The sequence below is a fragment of the Sarcophilus harrisii genome, chromosome 4 (assembly GCF_902635505.1).
Source record: "Sarcophilus harrisii chromosome 4, mSarHar1.11, whole genome shotgun sequence".
NCBI classification, from domain to species: Eukaryota; Metazoa; Chordata; class Mammalia; order Dasyuromorphia; family Dasyuridae; genus Sarcophilus; species Sarcophilus harrisii.
The window spans coordinates 284,174,244-284,191,128 of NC_045429.1; positions in this window are offsets into that span (position 1 = coordinate 284,174,244).

Genomic DNA, 16,885 nt, shown 5'->3' on the forward strand with positions numbered 1-16,885 from the left:
TTTTTCTTTCTTTCTTGGACCCTCTTTTCCCTTTGGCTGTTCCACTGTGATTTTTTACTCCCAATTTACAGAAACATCTAGAATCCTATTTGGCTGATTGCTGTGATGCCTTTGCTGTTTTTCTACCCACATTGTCCTCTGATCTCACAACATTGCTGCTGAGAGGGATGTCCCTGTACTACACAGATCATTAATATCTTGCTCTTGACTTTATTGACTTCTGACTCTCTTACTTAAAGGAAACAATTCTGCATTGAACAGGACCCTGATAATTCTAATACTCATGCTGAACAAGACTTGATTCCTTACCCATCTCTGTCCAGTCTGTAAATCTCCATTTGACAAATAGCATTTATTTATAAAAACAACAACCCATGCTAAGAGAGATTCAAGTTTAGACACAGTCCTTTTATGTAATTTGTAATTAAGATAGGACACAAATTATTGTAGAATAGAGTGTTAGAGATGAGCTTCCAAGAATAGAAAACAATACTAATGTACAGAGACACTGGGTGTTTTAGATAGAGGCAGAGGACTTTTCCTTGCCTGGAGTAAGGAAAATCATATGAGTTAAGACTGATGAGATTAGACAGCACTAGATTATGGAGGCCTCAAATACCAAGCAAAGGAGCTGGAATTTTAAGGGGGAGGCAGTCAGAAATTGCTAAAGAATTTTGTGTGGAGGAGTAATAGGAGGAGTAATAGAAACTGGAAACTGAGTGGATGCCCATTAATTGGAGAATGGCTGAATAAATTGTGGTATATGAATGTTATGGAATATTATTGTCCTGTAAGAAAGGACCAGCAGGATGATTTCAGAAAGGCCTGGAGAGACTTACATGAACTGATGCTGAGTGAAACGAGCAGGACCAGGAGATCATTATATACTTCAACAATGATACTGTATGAGGATCAATTCTGATGGATGTGGCCATCTCCAGCAATGAGATGAAGCAAATCAGTTCCAATAGAGCAGTAATGAATTGAACCAGCTACACCCAGGGAAAGAACTCTGGGAGATGACTATGAACCACTACATAGAATTCCCAATCCCTCTATTTTTGTCCACCTACATTTTTGATTTCCTTCATAGGCTAATTGTACACTATTTCAAAGTCTGATTCTTTTTGTACAGCAAAATAACTGTTTGGACATGTATACTTATATTGTATTTAATTTATACTTTAACATATTTAACATGTATTGGTCAACCTGCCATCTGGGGGAGGCGGTGGAGGGGAAGGAGGGGAAAAATTGGAACAAAAGGGTTGGCAATTGTCAATGCTGTAAAATTATCCATGCATATAACTTGTAAATAAAAAGCTATAATAAAAAAATTAATTTGAGTACTTTAGATGATTATCAATGAAACAAATGGTTTCTTACCAAGAGCTCTACTGATTTATTGATGAATCCAAGAAAATTTTACATTCTTGCAAAAGCAGGTATCTAAGTTAGTAAGTACACTTTTGAAACTTCAAGACAGTTTTTATTTCCCAAAATAAAAATATTTTATTTGAAAAATGTTAAGACCCTCTCCTGATTCCTCACTGAGTGGGTGTTAGGTTAGAATGTCTCCACCCCTCATTACATCATTACACCCCCTCCCCTTAGTGATTCTTTACTTCTAATTACATAGTGCTTCTTATTCTAAATCTCCACCATTGTATTTTCCTATTTTAAAAAATTTTTTATTTCCTTGTTCTGCATCCTTGCCTCCACTTTATTTCTCTAATTCAATTTTTGTAATTTTGTGAAAAAAACTCCATCCAATTCTCTTATCAATGATAAGCACATCAGTGGGAGCTCCTGATCAATAGTATTAGAAACTCATCTCCTCACAGCTACCCCTAAAACTCTGAAAGTGTTAAGACAGCCACTTTCTGGGTACTCAACTGGCTGGCCACTACAAGTGAGAATTGACATGAGGTAGTGGTTTTCTTTCTTTCTTTCTTTCTTTCTTTTTTTTTTTTTTTTTGGTCTTGGATCATTTTATTGCTTGAGAAAAGCTGAGTCATTAATAGTTGATCATTGCATAATGTTGCTATTGTTCTCCTGTAAAGCCATTATATGTTAACATCAAAAAGATATCTCTCACAGTTATGGGTAGGAGATACTATATACTCAAATACATATATGTGTGTATGTGTATGTGTATATGTATATGTATGTATATATAATTTATTTTTAACATCTAAAAAAATTTTGAGTTCCAAATTCTCTTTCCCAGCCCTCTCTCACATGTAAAATTATATCAATTGTACATGTGAGATCATGCAAAATATTTTCATATTAGCTATATATTTTTTTAAAAAGCAAAAAAAATAAAATTATACAATAATTTGCACTTAGAGTTCATCAGTTCTCTCTCTGCAGGTAGATGGCATTTTTTCATCATGAATTCTTTAGAACTATCTTGGGTCATAGTATTGATTAGAGTAGCCAAGTCTTTCATAATTAATCATCATTACAACATTGTGGTCATTGTGCACAATGTGCATCCTGGTTCTTCTCACTTCATCTTGCATCAATTCATATAGGTTTTGCTTTGTTCTTTCTGAAACCACCTCCCTCCCCCATTATTTCTTATAGCACAATAATAATCCATTACAATCATATTCCATGACTTCTTCAGCTATTCCTCAATTGATCTTTGCCATCCCAAAAGTAGCTGCTATAAATATTTTTGTACCTATAGGTTCTTTTTTTTGATCTAGTATTTACATTGTCGAGTCAAAGAATATGCATAGTTTTATAGTCTTTTGGGTATAGTTCCAAACTCTTCAAAATGTTTCAACCAGTTTACTACTTGAAAAATAGTCTCTCAATTAAACTAAATTTAATTGAAAAATTAATTTTCCTTTTATCCCATCCAGCCTTTATCATTTCTAATAGGTGTAAGATGGTACCTCAGAGTTGTTTTAATTTGTATTTCTCTAATTGGACAATAATGATTTAGAATGTGTTTATATGACTATAGATAGCTTTGGGGTTTTTTTGTTGTTGTTGTTGTTGTTTTTTGCTAAGGCAATTGGTGTTAAATGACTTGCCCAGGGTCACACAGCTAGGAAGTATTAAGTGTCTGAGGTCACATTTGAACACAGGTCCTCCTGACTTCATGGCCAGTACTCTATCCACTATGCCATCTAGCTACCCCTTTTGATTTTTTTTTTTTTTTAATGAGAACTGCCTATTAATATCCTCTGAGCATTTATTAATTGAGGAATTGCTCTTAATTTTTATAAATTTGACTTAGTTCCCTCTATATTTGAGAAAAGAGGCCTTTAGCATAGAAACTTGCTGTAAATTGTTTTCATATTATTTTGTGTGCTTCTTAACAATATAGTTTTCCTGACTGTCGTGTTTAATTAGGTTTATTTTTGCTTTTATTTGTCTGAGATCATGATTGTTATTCTTGGCCTTTTTTCAGCCAACATAATAGTTTCTGATCTAGCCTTTTTAATACAAGTACCTAAGACCTTGTCTTTGGCTCTAAGTTAAAAGAATTTCAGAGATTCAGCTTTCTTCTCTAGATTAATTGTCTCATAAATCATATTAATTCAAAGAAATATATCTACATATTTTACTGCCTATGCATTATTAAGGGGATTTAGTTATCACATAGTAAGCCTAAGATGTAAATGGGCAAGAAGTCTGTTCTTTGGTCAACTAACAAGCCCTGTCAGATATAGATGAGCTCTATAAATCAATCAGATTTTGTTACTAGCCCCACATTTTCAATTTCCAGCCAATCAGTTGTCTCCCTCATCTATGATGCAACCAATCATACTGTTTTCTTTAAGCTATGTAACCAGTTATAACTTGTTGCCCATCTATGAAGTCCTGTTTTTTGTCTATTCTTCCTATAAAAAATCTAGCTCATTCTTCATAATTTCTTACAGCACAGTAATGTTGCATTATATTCATGTTGAATTCATGTTATATTCATGGAAGAAGGTTATGAAAGAAGGAACACAATGAGAGACAAGAACTTCAGATAGATTAGAAGGAAAATGAAATTGTTTAGGTAATTTGGAAGCGTTTGGATTACTGAAGAAATAGATTGAATTTAGAGGAAAAAATTCGAAGACATTGAGGAACAATCTCTGAACCAGAGAGGGATCCAGATTCTGCTTCTAGTTTGAGAAAATACTTGGCTTAAAGAAATTAATGAGGATATAAACAAGGAGGATCAAGGAGATTAGTGACTTGAGCCAAAGAGGTAAATTCAAAAAGGAAAAGAGAAGGTCCTTGGCAAAGCAAAGTAAGAGAAGAAAGGTAAATAGTATGAATAGAAGGTAAATCAGTTTTATAAAATGGTTTGGTGAGTATATTAAATTGTTGAAACAGGAGCTTGACAAAAGGCTGAAGGTAAGATGGATGTGGTTATAGAATTATTGGAACTAAGAAAATAAAACTAGGTAAATAGAAACGTTTGGCTAACTCTTCCTTGTGTGGGGGACAGGTGCTAGACCCCCTTCCCCAAATTAATTAATCAGAGACATCTTCAGAAAGCATTGTCCCTGCAGGGAGCAGCCCAAGCCCACCTTGGAAGCATCTTTGCTCCCAACATGTGCTAGGACTGTCTAGCAGGATGTAGTAAAGCTGTTTAAATAGCAAAAGACCCATCTTTTCATTGACTAGACTAAAAGGAAGTAGCCATCATTGACCAATGGTCACCAATATTGTCTGCTTTCTGTGGATCATGCCATTTCCTGAAGTTGATCTAGGGTCTGATCTTTAGAGACCTCTAGGACTAGAGATTATGTGACTTCCTGCAACCTGGGTCCAAGACCTGATCTTCCATCTTCATAGATCTCTGGGAATAGGGATCATGTAACTTAGGCCTAAGGTCAGACCTACTCTATCTCAGACTCTTTGAAAAAGCTTCACCTGGACTCACTTGACTCAGAGTCCCCCATTCTGCTCCTTTGGGAATGCACTCCAGAAGGCATTAAGGAGCCTCTCCTTAATGGAGAGGAATGCACTCCACTCCTTGGAATGATCCTGAGTGTATCTTAGTGTGAGGATTACTAACAAGATCAATATAGCCCAAGTCTCTCTGTTTGCTAACTCTTCTCATCTCAAAAGTGTAGGGAAATCAAATTCTGTCTCACCTGTAGAAATAGGGGAAGCAGCAAAAGCAGTTTGCTACTACTTTAAAAACTCTGGCAACCCAAACAGCCTGCTTTTGAGGTATGTAGAGTCAGACTTCTGAAGGCCCTGTCAGTAAAAACTAGCATCTTAACCATTTTCCTAGCTCACAATCGAGAAATGATTTGGGTAAATTGGAAAATAACCAAGTAGCAATTCAGTTTGTCTAGAACATTTAATCAGAATTTAGCGAATCTCATTAACAAAAGTCAATTTTAAAATCTGTTCTATCTCAATTTTAAAAAATTGTTTTCTCCCTAAAATAAGAGGGAAACTTATCTAAGACTATTTGGCTATTAGGAAAATTCTAAAATTGTTAACTAAGTTATTTGGAGTGATTGCCATCATATTAAACCTAGAATTGGTAATTACTCTGTGTAGAACAAGAGAGGTGAGGTGAAAGCCTTTCAAGTGTGAGGTGTACAACACCTTTTTCTTCCTTCACAGAGTGGGGAACAAACAACCCAGCCCACGAAAACACTAAGAATAGTTGGGGTGAGCAACAGTAAGTTTAGTCCCTTTTCTAGAGTCTTTTGTCAACTCCCCTTCATTTGTAAGCTTGCCAATATTTTTGAAACATCAGGGTAAGCAAGGTCATCAGTCCTGAGAAATGAGCATGTTTAGGATTTATAGTTTACTAAGAATTTACAAACCGGTTTAATGATTGATCCTTTGCACCAGAATAAATTTAAACATATAAAATATGTTAAAATCTCCTATGTAAGTCATACTAAACTTTTAAAATAATGTATCTAGCCCTAACCTGTAATTAATAGAATTTGCTATTAGAGATAAAATCTCTTGGGACTGTAATGGAGCTATTATACTCGTCTCTGTTTTTTCCTCTTATAACAAATTTTTATAATCAGAGCAAATGGTCAGTAGAAGCCATAAACCCAATACAAGTATCCCAGGTAACACAATGGTTTTCTACTTTAGATCTTAAAGATGCTTTTTTTTTTTTTTTGCATACCATTGTATAAAGATTCACAATTTCTTTTTGCCAGTGAAGGGGCAAATCCAGGGAAACATAACTCCCACCAATTAACATGGGCAGTCATGTCCATTACATGGAGGTAGCTTAGGGCTTCCACAAAGGTCCCCACATATTTGATCAAGTACTGGCTATTCCTTTATGTAAATGATCTGCATGTGTGCTTACTTTGTGAAATTTTCGCTCAAAATTATTTAGTTATCACCTATTTTAGAATTGTCTTGTTTCTTTAAAAAAATCTATCAGCTAAAGCTTCTCAGTAGATATTAATTGAGTTCTTGGATTCTTTCTAAGGTTGTAGTACTGGGATAAATTATTCTCTTGAGTTATTTGATAAAGTAAAAATTTTATCTAGATGGATTTTATTCTTAGATCTGTTAGCCCATTCTTTCTGGCAGCTAGCAAGGTTATAAGCTTTAGGGATCATATCAGTTATGAGGCTTTAAAATTTTTTTCTCTGTGAACTTGTTTTTTTGTGTTTTAACACAATTTGTGTTAAGGTAATGAATGGTTCTGTACAATCTATGTTGTACATTGTATAATGTAAGAAACTAAAAATATCTTAACAAGAACTCCATAGACTCACTGATGAACGCAGTAAAAATTTATTTTAATTCTTGCAAGAACTGGTGCCTAGATGAATAGACACACTTTTGAAACTTCAAAGGTAGCATTTTATTTCCTATCCTGAAGCAAAGTCCTTCCCCCAATTCCATTAATTGGGTGTTACAGAAGTAACACAAATCTCCACTCATTACATAGCCAGTCCCTGCCCCCAAGGAGCTTACATTCTTTTGAGAGGAAACTACTTCTGTAGAAAACTACACCTTTGATTATTCCTTGATGTCCTTGTGGGTTTCAGTTTTCTAATATGTTTCATTTCTCCATGTTAATTTTCATAACTGTGGAAAACAAATGTCTACCAATTCTCACAATTTCCCCCATTTTTTTCTTTTTTTTAAAAATATTTATTTATTTATTTTTACTGAGGCAATTGGGGTTAAGTGACTTGCCCAGGGTCACACAGCAAGGAAGTGTTTAGTGTCTGAGATTTCAACTCAGATCCTCCTGACTTCAGGGCTGGTGCTCTATCCACTGTGCCATCTAGCTGCCCCACTTTTTCCTTTTTAATAATTTGGTTTCCATATTCTTTTCAAACCCCTCAGATTTGGCTAATTTTTACATCCCACTTCAAAATAAAAGTCTATTAACTTGCACAGATCTGAATTCTCTGCTAATTTTTCTGATTGGGCTATACTAGGAGTGAAACTACTTCCAATTGTAACATGTTCCTCTTCTTCCTACCAATAGCTTTTCTAGGGTCATACTATTTTCCAGTGACCAGTGAAAATGGGTTTCACAAGGGATTGAAGAGCATTTTTTCCCAAATGAGTAGCTTGGTGTAGGCCAAAGAGTTTACACTGGCTCACCCCTGGGATGTTTGATAGCCCTTTGGGCCTAGGATCAGTTCATAACTCCAACTTTAGAAATTACTTAGGGTCCAAATGTCTAGTTTTATGGATGGAGAAACTCAGACCAAGTAAAGTGAATTACTAAAAGTTACCTAGCTAGAAAGTATCAGAGCTGGGACTCAAATCTAATTTTTTCACTTCCCCCCAAACCAATACTCTTTCTGTGACACTGCTCATAAATTCTACAATCATCTACCCAGAGGTAATAACCAAAGTCACATAGAGAGATCTCTGAGAGGGAGAAATAGGGTCATGATGGAGCTAGCTTGAGTGAAAACTAAATTTTCAGTGTAGCTCAAAATATTCTACAAATCAAGATTTCATTTATTGTTTTGCTGATTGTCTAGACTTCAGATGGAGAAATGTTGATAATGCCAATTAACATTAAAATGTTTCTTTCAGGAATATAATGGTTGAAGTTATATCAGCATATCCCTGCCCACAGAGAGTACAGAAGGATGAAGACAGACCTCTATATCAAAAGTTCTTAAACTGTGAGTAACAATCCCATATGGGGTTGTCTAACTGAATGTGGAGATTGTGAAATTATGATTTATTATCAGCAAATGTTTGATTTCTTATATGGAAAATTGACTCAAATTTATTAGAATACAAGCCATTCTTCAATTGATAAATGGTCAAAGAATATGAACAATTTTCAGATAAACAAATTAAAGCCATTTCTAGTCATATAAAAAATGCTCTAAATAATTATTGATTAGAGAAATGCAAATTAAGATGACTCTGACGTACCATTACATAGCTCTCAGACTGGCTAAGGTGACAGGAAAGGATAATGATAAATATCATTATCTGAGACACTAATACATTGCTGTTGGAGTTGTGAGTTTCAAAATTTCTAATTTGGTATTTAGTTGGGGGTTTTAGATTTGTTCTTTTTCTAGCTTTTTTATTTGCATGCCTAATTTATTAATCTTGTCTTTTTCTGTTTTATTCATGTAGCTATTTAGACTTACAAATTTCCCCTAAAAACTGCTTTGGCTGTATCTCATAAATTTTGGTATGTTGTCTCATTATTGTAATTCTCTTGAGTGAAAATATGAATTATTTTTGTGATTTGTTGTTTGACCCACTCATTCTTTAGAATTATATTATTTAATTTCTAATTGGTTTTTAGTCTATCTTTTCATATTATTGGATATAATTTTTATTATGTTGTGTTCTGAAAAGGAAACATTTACTATTTCTGCCATTCTGCTTTTGATTGTGAGGTTTTATGCTCTAATGTATGGTCAATTTTTGTGTAGCTGCCATGTACTGCTGAGAAAAATGTTTATTCCTTTCTGTCTGTATTCATTTTTCTAGAGAGGTGTATCATATCTAGGTTTTCTAGGATCCTATTAATTTCCTTAGTTTCTTTCTTGTTTATTTTGTGGTTAGATTTCTCTGATTCTGAAAGGGGAAGATTGGGGTCCCCCAACAAAATAGTTTGTTGTCTCTATCTTCCTATAACTAGCTTAAAATCTTTTCTAGGAATTTGCCCGTTCTTCCACTTGGTACATACACATTTAGTATCATTACTATTTACTATCATTACTATTAAAGGTACCCTTTATCAAGATGTACTTTCATTTCTTATATTTTTAATAAGATCTATTTTTACATTTGCTTTATCTGAGATTAGAATTGCTACCCCTGTTTTTTTTTTTAAATTTCAGCTGAAACATAATAAATTCTGTTCCAGCCTTTTACCTTTACTCTGTATATGTCTCTCTGTATCAAATTGGTATTTCTTGTAAAGAAAACATATAAGATTCTGTTTTTTAATCCACTTTGTTATTACCTTCCTTTTTATGGGACATAAATTCACATTCACATTCACAATTATGATTACCAGCTTTGTATTTTCCTCCATTCTATTTCTTCCCCTGTATATTCTTTTGTTCTCGCTTTCCAGTCTATCCTCAGTCTTATTTTTTGTTTACTCATCCCACCCACTATCTTATTTCCTATTTTCCCTTCTCCTTCTCTTACTAGTGTTTTTTTTTTTTTTACCCACTCCACCCATTACCTTATCTCCTATCACCTCTCTCCCCGTCTTTTAGTGATGTTTTTTTTAACTCATCCAACCCACTACCTTCTTCTATCAATCCTTTCCTCCTCTTAACTTTTTCCCTAGTGTTTCTACCCTCCCTTCTATCCTGTCCCTCCCTTTGATTTTTCTCTTCTTTCTCCTACTTTATAGGGTTAGATCAATTTCTATACCCAACTGAATGATTAAGTTATTCCCTCTTATAGCCCAAACTGATGAGATCAAGTTTCAGATAATGCTTATCCCCCTCCCTTGTCTTCAATTGTAATAGCTCTTTTGCCCCTCTTCAATGTGAACTAATTTTCTCATTATACCTTCCCTTTTCTCCTTTTCCTGTACAAACTTCTAGTTGAAATGGATGAATATTTACAAAAATATAAATTACCCAGGTTAATAAAAGAGGAAATAAATTAGTTAAATAGTCCCATTTTAGAAAAAGAAATTGAACAAATCATTAATGAACTACCTAAGAAAAAACCCGCAGGGCCAGATGGGTTCACAAGTGAATTTTACCAAATATTTAAGAACAATTAATTCTAATACTATGTAAACTATTTGGCAAGATAGGTAAAAGAGACCTGCCAAAGTCCTTCTGATCCAAATAAGGTACTAATACCTAAACCAGGAAGAGCCAAAACACAGAAAGAAAATTACAAACCCATCTCCATAATGAATATTGATACAAAAAAATTTAAATAAAGTATTAGCAAAGAGATTATAGCAACTTCTCAGCAGGATAATACAATATGATCAAGTGGGATTTATACCAGGAATGCATAGCAATATCAGGAAAACATCATCGACCATATTTATAACAAAATCAACCCAAATCATATGATAATCTCAATAAATGCCGAAAAAGCTTTTGACAAAATACGGCACCCATTCCTATTAAAAACCCTAGAGAACATAGGGACAAAGGGAGCTTTTCCTTAAAAAATTAAGCAGTATTTCTCTAAAACTTACAGCAAGTATTTGTAATGTAAAGTGGTTTTCCTCGACTTAGCACATATTTACCAGCATGCAAGTTTTAGTTACTAAATAATTTGTAAATTTTGCTCCTTTGATCTTTGAGATAGTTTGTATGTGACTTTCAGCTTCTCCTTTGCAATCTTATTTCCTGCAATAGCCCTATAGTAGCCACCTATATAACTTACTATACTAACTAGAATATAGGAGGTGTGATGATGGTCAAAGGAACCAGAAAAAAATATACAATTTTAAAACACCCCTACTCTCTACATGTGGAGACTTCTGCTATTTTACATTAGAGATATTCTCTTTGCATTACATTATTTCAAGAGTGATGGATGGAATTCATTTAATGAATTTTCTTTAAAACTTTTCTCCCTACAGCCATCCAAAACTGATCTAGAAAGTTTTCATTGAAAATGGAAAGGGAACACTTACTATCTGTGTGATCCAGGGCAACTTCCCAAACTGCCTCAAACTCCTTCCTCTCCCCCCAAAAAAAGAAAATGGAAGGGAAAGGAGGAACCGTCCACATATATCTGCCAAGACATAACATAATACACAACAGGAAGAATATTAACAAAGTGGATCGGTAATTCACAAGGGACAAAATTCAAGAAAAGGACCACAATATATACCACAATTTCAAATGTCTATTCACAGATGCAGAAAATATGGGTAATAAGCAAGGTGAACTAGAGTTCCTAATTTTGTTATAGATAACTTGGAACAATTCTTCCTGTTGTATCCAACCCTTCATGATCCCATTTAGAGTTTCCTTGGCAAAGATACTGGCATTTCCTACTTCATTTCCTTCCCCAGCTCATTTTACAGATAAGAAAACTGAGGCAAACAGGGTTAGTTAGCTAGTTAGTAAAGAGTCACATAACTAGTTAGTTTTTGAGACTGGATTTGAACTCAGGTCTTCCTAACTTCAAGCCTGATATTCTATCCACTTTGCCACCTACTGTCCTTTTGTTTTTAATACAAAGAGGCAAATTCAAACTCACAGAGAACTGAATTAGGTAGTATACAGTTATACCTCTGCAGTATCTAAAGGTATACAGATTTTATAGGTATTATTAGGAAGTATACAGTTATTATAGGAAATAAATAAATAATAATCTATAGATAATGACAGGTAAAACAGATGGAATAGCATGCTAATATTAAGAAGATATACTGATAGGAGGAAATCCAGGAACCAGGGATGGGAGATGAGGGGGAAATCAAGGCATATAGTATTTAGGCCAATCATTGATTGGCCTATTCATTTGATTTCCTGACCTTGCTTTCCTGGAGACCAAGTTTTCCCAGTCCAAGTTTTGGGAGGTTTGATTTGTATCATTTTGCTATTTTTCTCTCAGAATGGTAGAAGGAAAGGGAGGGCAAGGCGGAGAAAACAGTCTAGTTCCCAGATTGCCATCCATACTGCAGCCTGCTATTTTAATACTTTTTTGTATTTAATTCTATTTACATTATTAAAGTCCATGGCTACTAATATAACTTGTGAACAAATCTGCATGGGATTAAGCTGACCCAAAGCAAGAAGAGATTTTTTCTCCCATCTGATTGGGATGGGGACGGACCAATTAGGAAAAAAGTTTCTGAAAGTTTAATGAGATTCCTGAGCATACCTTAGAATCCCCCCTTTGACCCCAGAGAGGAGCTTAACAAGAAAACGAGCCACTTTACCGCTGCTTGCGGGTAGCTTTGTTGGAAGTTAAACTACTCCCAGAAGCTCCTCTCCCACACCTACCCACAGTTCCCATAATCTCACTCTCTTCCTGTGAGTTTGGGAAGTTGTGATTGAAAGAAAACTAAGTCATATCATGGAACTGGAGATTTAATGAGAATATGATGGAACTGGAGATTTAATGAGATGAAGAAATTTGCATTTTTGAAAATGTTGGTTATATTCCAGGTGCTACAATAGACTTCCAGTGAAAGGGCGGGCAACAGTCTCTGGGGTCCAAGAAGCAGGAGTGGGATGGGGAAGTAGCAAACCTAGGAGTAGCCGGGGGGCCGTCTGGTGAGTCATCAATATACTACAAAATGCTCTACACCTGACTCATATGCCGCCCTTTTTTCCATAGATCATTTAAAAAAAAATATTTCTGTCAATGTTAAAATTTGTTTTTAAACATTTGGTATTGAAGCTTAGCAGGGATAGATACCACACCCTCAGACAGGCACACTAGGAGTACCCTCCTCCGCCTTCCCCCTCCAGCCCTTCCTCTGTACACACATCACAGCTGCTCAGGCAGGATGAGGAGGAAGAGGGAGCAGGTCGTGCCGGGAGATACTGGGAGCTGTGGGGGATGAAGTGTTTTCCTCTTCAGTCTCCCCCAAAGAAGAACAAGAAGTTCCAGGGCAGTAGAAATGTAAACAGTTGATTTTGTTGGTGATAGTGATGGTGTTTTTTCCTTTTTTGTTTTGGTGAGGAGGGCAGAGAAATTATGGTGCAGATTATAAAATCACAACGGAAACTAAGCTAGAAATTTGTGTCATTGGCAAAAATTGCAAAATGGATAATTGCACTGGGGCCCCTGGGTGAGGGATGGACTATTAGTGAGATTTTATCAATGGGAACTTCATTCTGGGGGTGGTAGCCAAGGTGGCCATACTGGGGAAAAGGTTACAACGTGGGAGTGGGGAGGTTAGCAGATGGAGGTTAGGTATGAGGTGAAGGTGGGGATGGCAGAAGAGGAAATCTGTGGTGGTTTTTTTTTTTTTGGAGGCAGCCTTAGTTTAAGTTACAATCAATAATTACTCTGCAGCCAGCTGGTAAAAATTGCAAATGTTTATTTCTCCTTCCAAATTTAGCCTGGTTAAGTGAGGCCTATCTCTCTGCCTGGCTCCAAGAGATCTTGGCTTCTGCCTCTGCTTTCTTCAGCCTCCAGCCAGCACCGACTGGTGGCTTCTCAATCTCCAGTCTGTTACGAGTAGTCTTTTCTTCCAGAGTGTTCTGTCTCAGAGCCCTGTTGATGTTCTGGAGAAATTCTCCCTAGCTCCAAGAGCTTCCTCCATAATATATCATCTCCCAAAAGTTAACTCCTCCTTCTCGAGGCAGGGATTATGGGTTATCTCCCCGAGTGCTCTCTGGTCCTAAGAATTTCAAGGGAGATGTGAATTCAGACTAAGCCAGCCCTGAATTCTCGTGTGAACTCCATTGAGTACTTAGATACTTATGAGCTCTCTACAGGTGTGAACACAAGCATTGTTCAATCAGTTCCACTTAGTATCTTGTTTCAAGTTCTGGCCCAAAATAACTCTAAGATTAAATTAACTCCAATGTCTTTAACACTTTGTAAAGAAATGTCTTAACACTTTAGTAAAGATTCCAACAGAAATCATTGGCTCTCAGGGATAGAGACTGTTCCTGAATCCCACAGGAAGCATTGAGCCCCTCAGGGACCTTGTGGAAGAAAAGACAAGGCCTAGGCAGGTCTGAGGAGGGAGGCTCCTCACCCGTAGTGATCGCAAAGTACAAGTTTTCCTTCTAGTCATGGGGCAGTATGAGACCTATGAGGTCCTCTGGGTAGGGGTGAGGGACCCGGCCAGAAAGGAAGAGTATCCAGAAAGGGGACCAGGAAAAGGTGATGGCTGCTCCTTGCCATTGGGAGAGGTCACAGTAGAGGAGAAACTATTGAGTAACAGTTCAGATCATGGCAAAGGCAGCCAGCTGTTCTCTGGACTACAACAAAGCTCCACACAAAGGCAGAGATCTTTACAATCATTACTAAGGGCATCTTTAACATTTCAGCTAATATTCATCAGTATCAGCCTTGTGATATCAAAAAGAAACAGAGTGATTAGATGTAGGCTGGAAAAATGGTAAAATATGTGGAAAAGAAAGTTTCTTTTGGCTCTTTTTTTTCCTTCCTTCCCTCCCTCCCTCCCTTCCTTCCCTCCCTTCTTCCCTTCCTTCCCTCCTTCCCTTCTACCCTCCCTCCCTCCCCACCTTCCTCCTTTCTTCCCTCCCTCCCCCCCTTCCTCACCTCCCTCCGTCCCTCCCTCCCTCCCTCCCTCCCTTCTTTCCTTCTTTCCTTCCAATTTTTTCTCCCTCTCTTCTGTCCTTCCCTCTCCTCAGATAGCAAGCAATCTGATACAGTGATACAGGTTAAACTGTACAATCCTTCTAAACATATTTCCATATTCATCATGCTGTGTAAAAAAAAAAAATCAGATCAAAAGCAAAAATCAAAACCCAAGCAAACAAACAACAACAACAAAAGATGATAATACTATGCTTTGATCACGGAAAATTTAACTTTTGTTTTTTAAACACATTGAGTTCTTGAATGTGGATCACAACATAGCATTTTCACTTCTTTTATTTGTTTGAATATAATTTTCTTTCTCTTTTTTTTCCTTTTTGATCTGATTTTTTCTTGTGCAGCAAGATAATTATATAAATATGTATGCTTATATTGGATTTATATATATTTTTACTATGGTTAACATATATTGGATTACTTGCCATTTAAGGGAGAGGGTGGGGGGGGGGGATAATTGGAACACAAGGTTTTGCAAGGGTCAATGTGAAAAATTATCCTTGCATATGTTTTGAAAATAAAAAGCTTCAATAAAAAAACAAAAACAAACATTAAGTTCTAAATTTTCTCCTTCTCTCTTTCCTCTCCCCTCCTTGAGAAGGCAAGTGATTTGACATAAATTACATATGTGTAGTCATGCAAAAATTTTCATGTTAGTCATGTTGCAAAAAAAATGCAGACAAAGAAGGAAGGTATAGTTCTTTCTCTGTATGTGGATGGCATTTTCCATCACAAGTCTTTTAAATTATCTTGGATCATTGTATAGTTAATTGTGATTGTCTACCACAATTGATCATCATATAATGTTGTTACTGTGTACAATGTTCTTCTGGTTCTAATGTGGACTTTGTTCCGTTACCAGGCAGAAGCCCATCTGGCTATTATCAAGCTTAACTAAGTCTCAGACTATCCCATTTGTGTAGAGTAATGAAAGAATGGAACTCTTTGTCAGCCTCTAGTTCTTATCCCCCCAACCTCTAACCATCTTTAAACAACCTTTGAGATATTGATTAACATATCTTTAGAAGGGTCTGGGACCTGGTCAGTCAGGTGGATTCCATCTGGCTCTTCCTTGATCTCTCCTTCTGAGCTATCAAATTCTTCCCTGGTACTTCTCCTAAGAAACCCCTGAGATAATATTTCCCCTACAAAAGATGTGCTCATGATGAAGATCTTTGCTAAGTTCTGTGTGAGAAGCATCACTGCCCCCCCCCCCCAATCCAATTAACCATAGACTTGTCTTAGAAGAGGCAAAAAGGAATTTATTGCTTTTTCCTGAGAAAGGATACCCACCCCCACTGTTGGGATCAGAAAGAACCGTTCTCAGCAGGTTTATATATATTCTAGAGTGTAATCTATGTCTCCCCTACTCTGAAATTTTTCCCCAGCAACAAGAGTGAGAAATAAGATGTTTTCTCAACAGGTAGGGAGACTTGTAGTCTCACTCTCCTCCCATCTTGAATGCACTGAGGGAGTTTAATTTCTCCAATCTAATTTTTATAATTATAAATTGTGTGTGGAACAATGATACTTACCCAAATTAAAATCAGAGACTCAAGGTAAAAGGTAAAAAAAGATTTATTACAATCTTGAGAGAAAGGACAACTCCTAACAGACAAAATATCAATAGAGGAATGCAAATTGCAAAACACAAGATTATATAGATTCTAATTAGAAGCCCGCACCCCTGCTTCTGACCATTTCTCCCCTGGGCTGGGGAGTTCTAATTTACCCAGAACTCAGAAAGAAAGAATACTAGTCAGTAACACACTTTTTACCTTATTAGGTACTTAAATGCTGATATAAAGGTGGAGGGAGGACAGGAAGGAAATGGAAGTTTATCTAAGATAATAGAACACCTGCAACTTTTAGCTATAGCTCAATTTTGTATTGAAAAATCTCAAGTCATAATTGGGGAATAAGTCAAGGCCAAATTCTTATGAGAGATCTTCACTCAATGGTCAAAACTATTCAATCCCTCCTCTTATTTATTAACTTTTGAAGATCTTTCACACCATTCTTGCTATATTTCCTCAACCATCTTGTCCTCAGTTTCCAATTCCAGTTCTTTTTCTCTACTGGGGTCCATTCTGGTCCTTTAATGCTCTAACTAATAAGTCTAACTAGACCTACTACTCCAGGTTCAATCTTTACCATCCTTACAATGATATCTCTGCTAGCC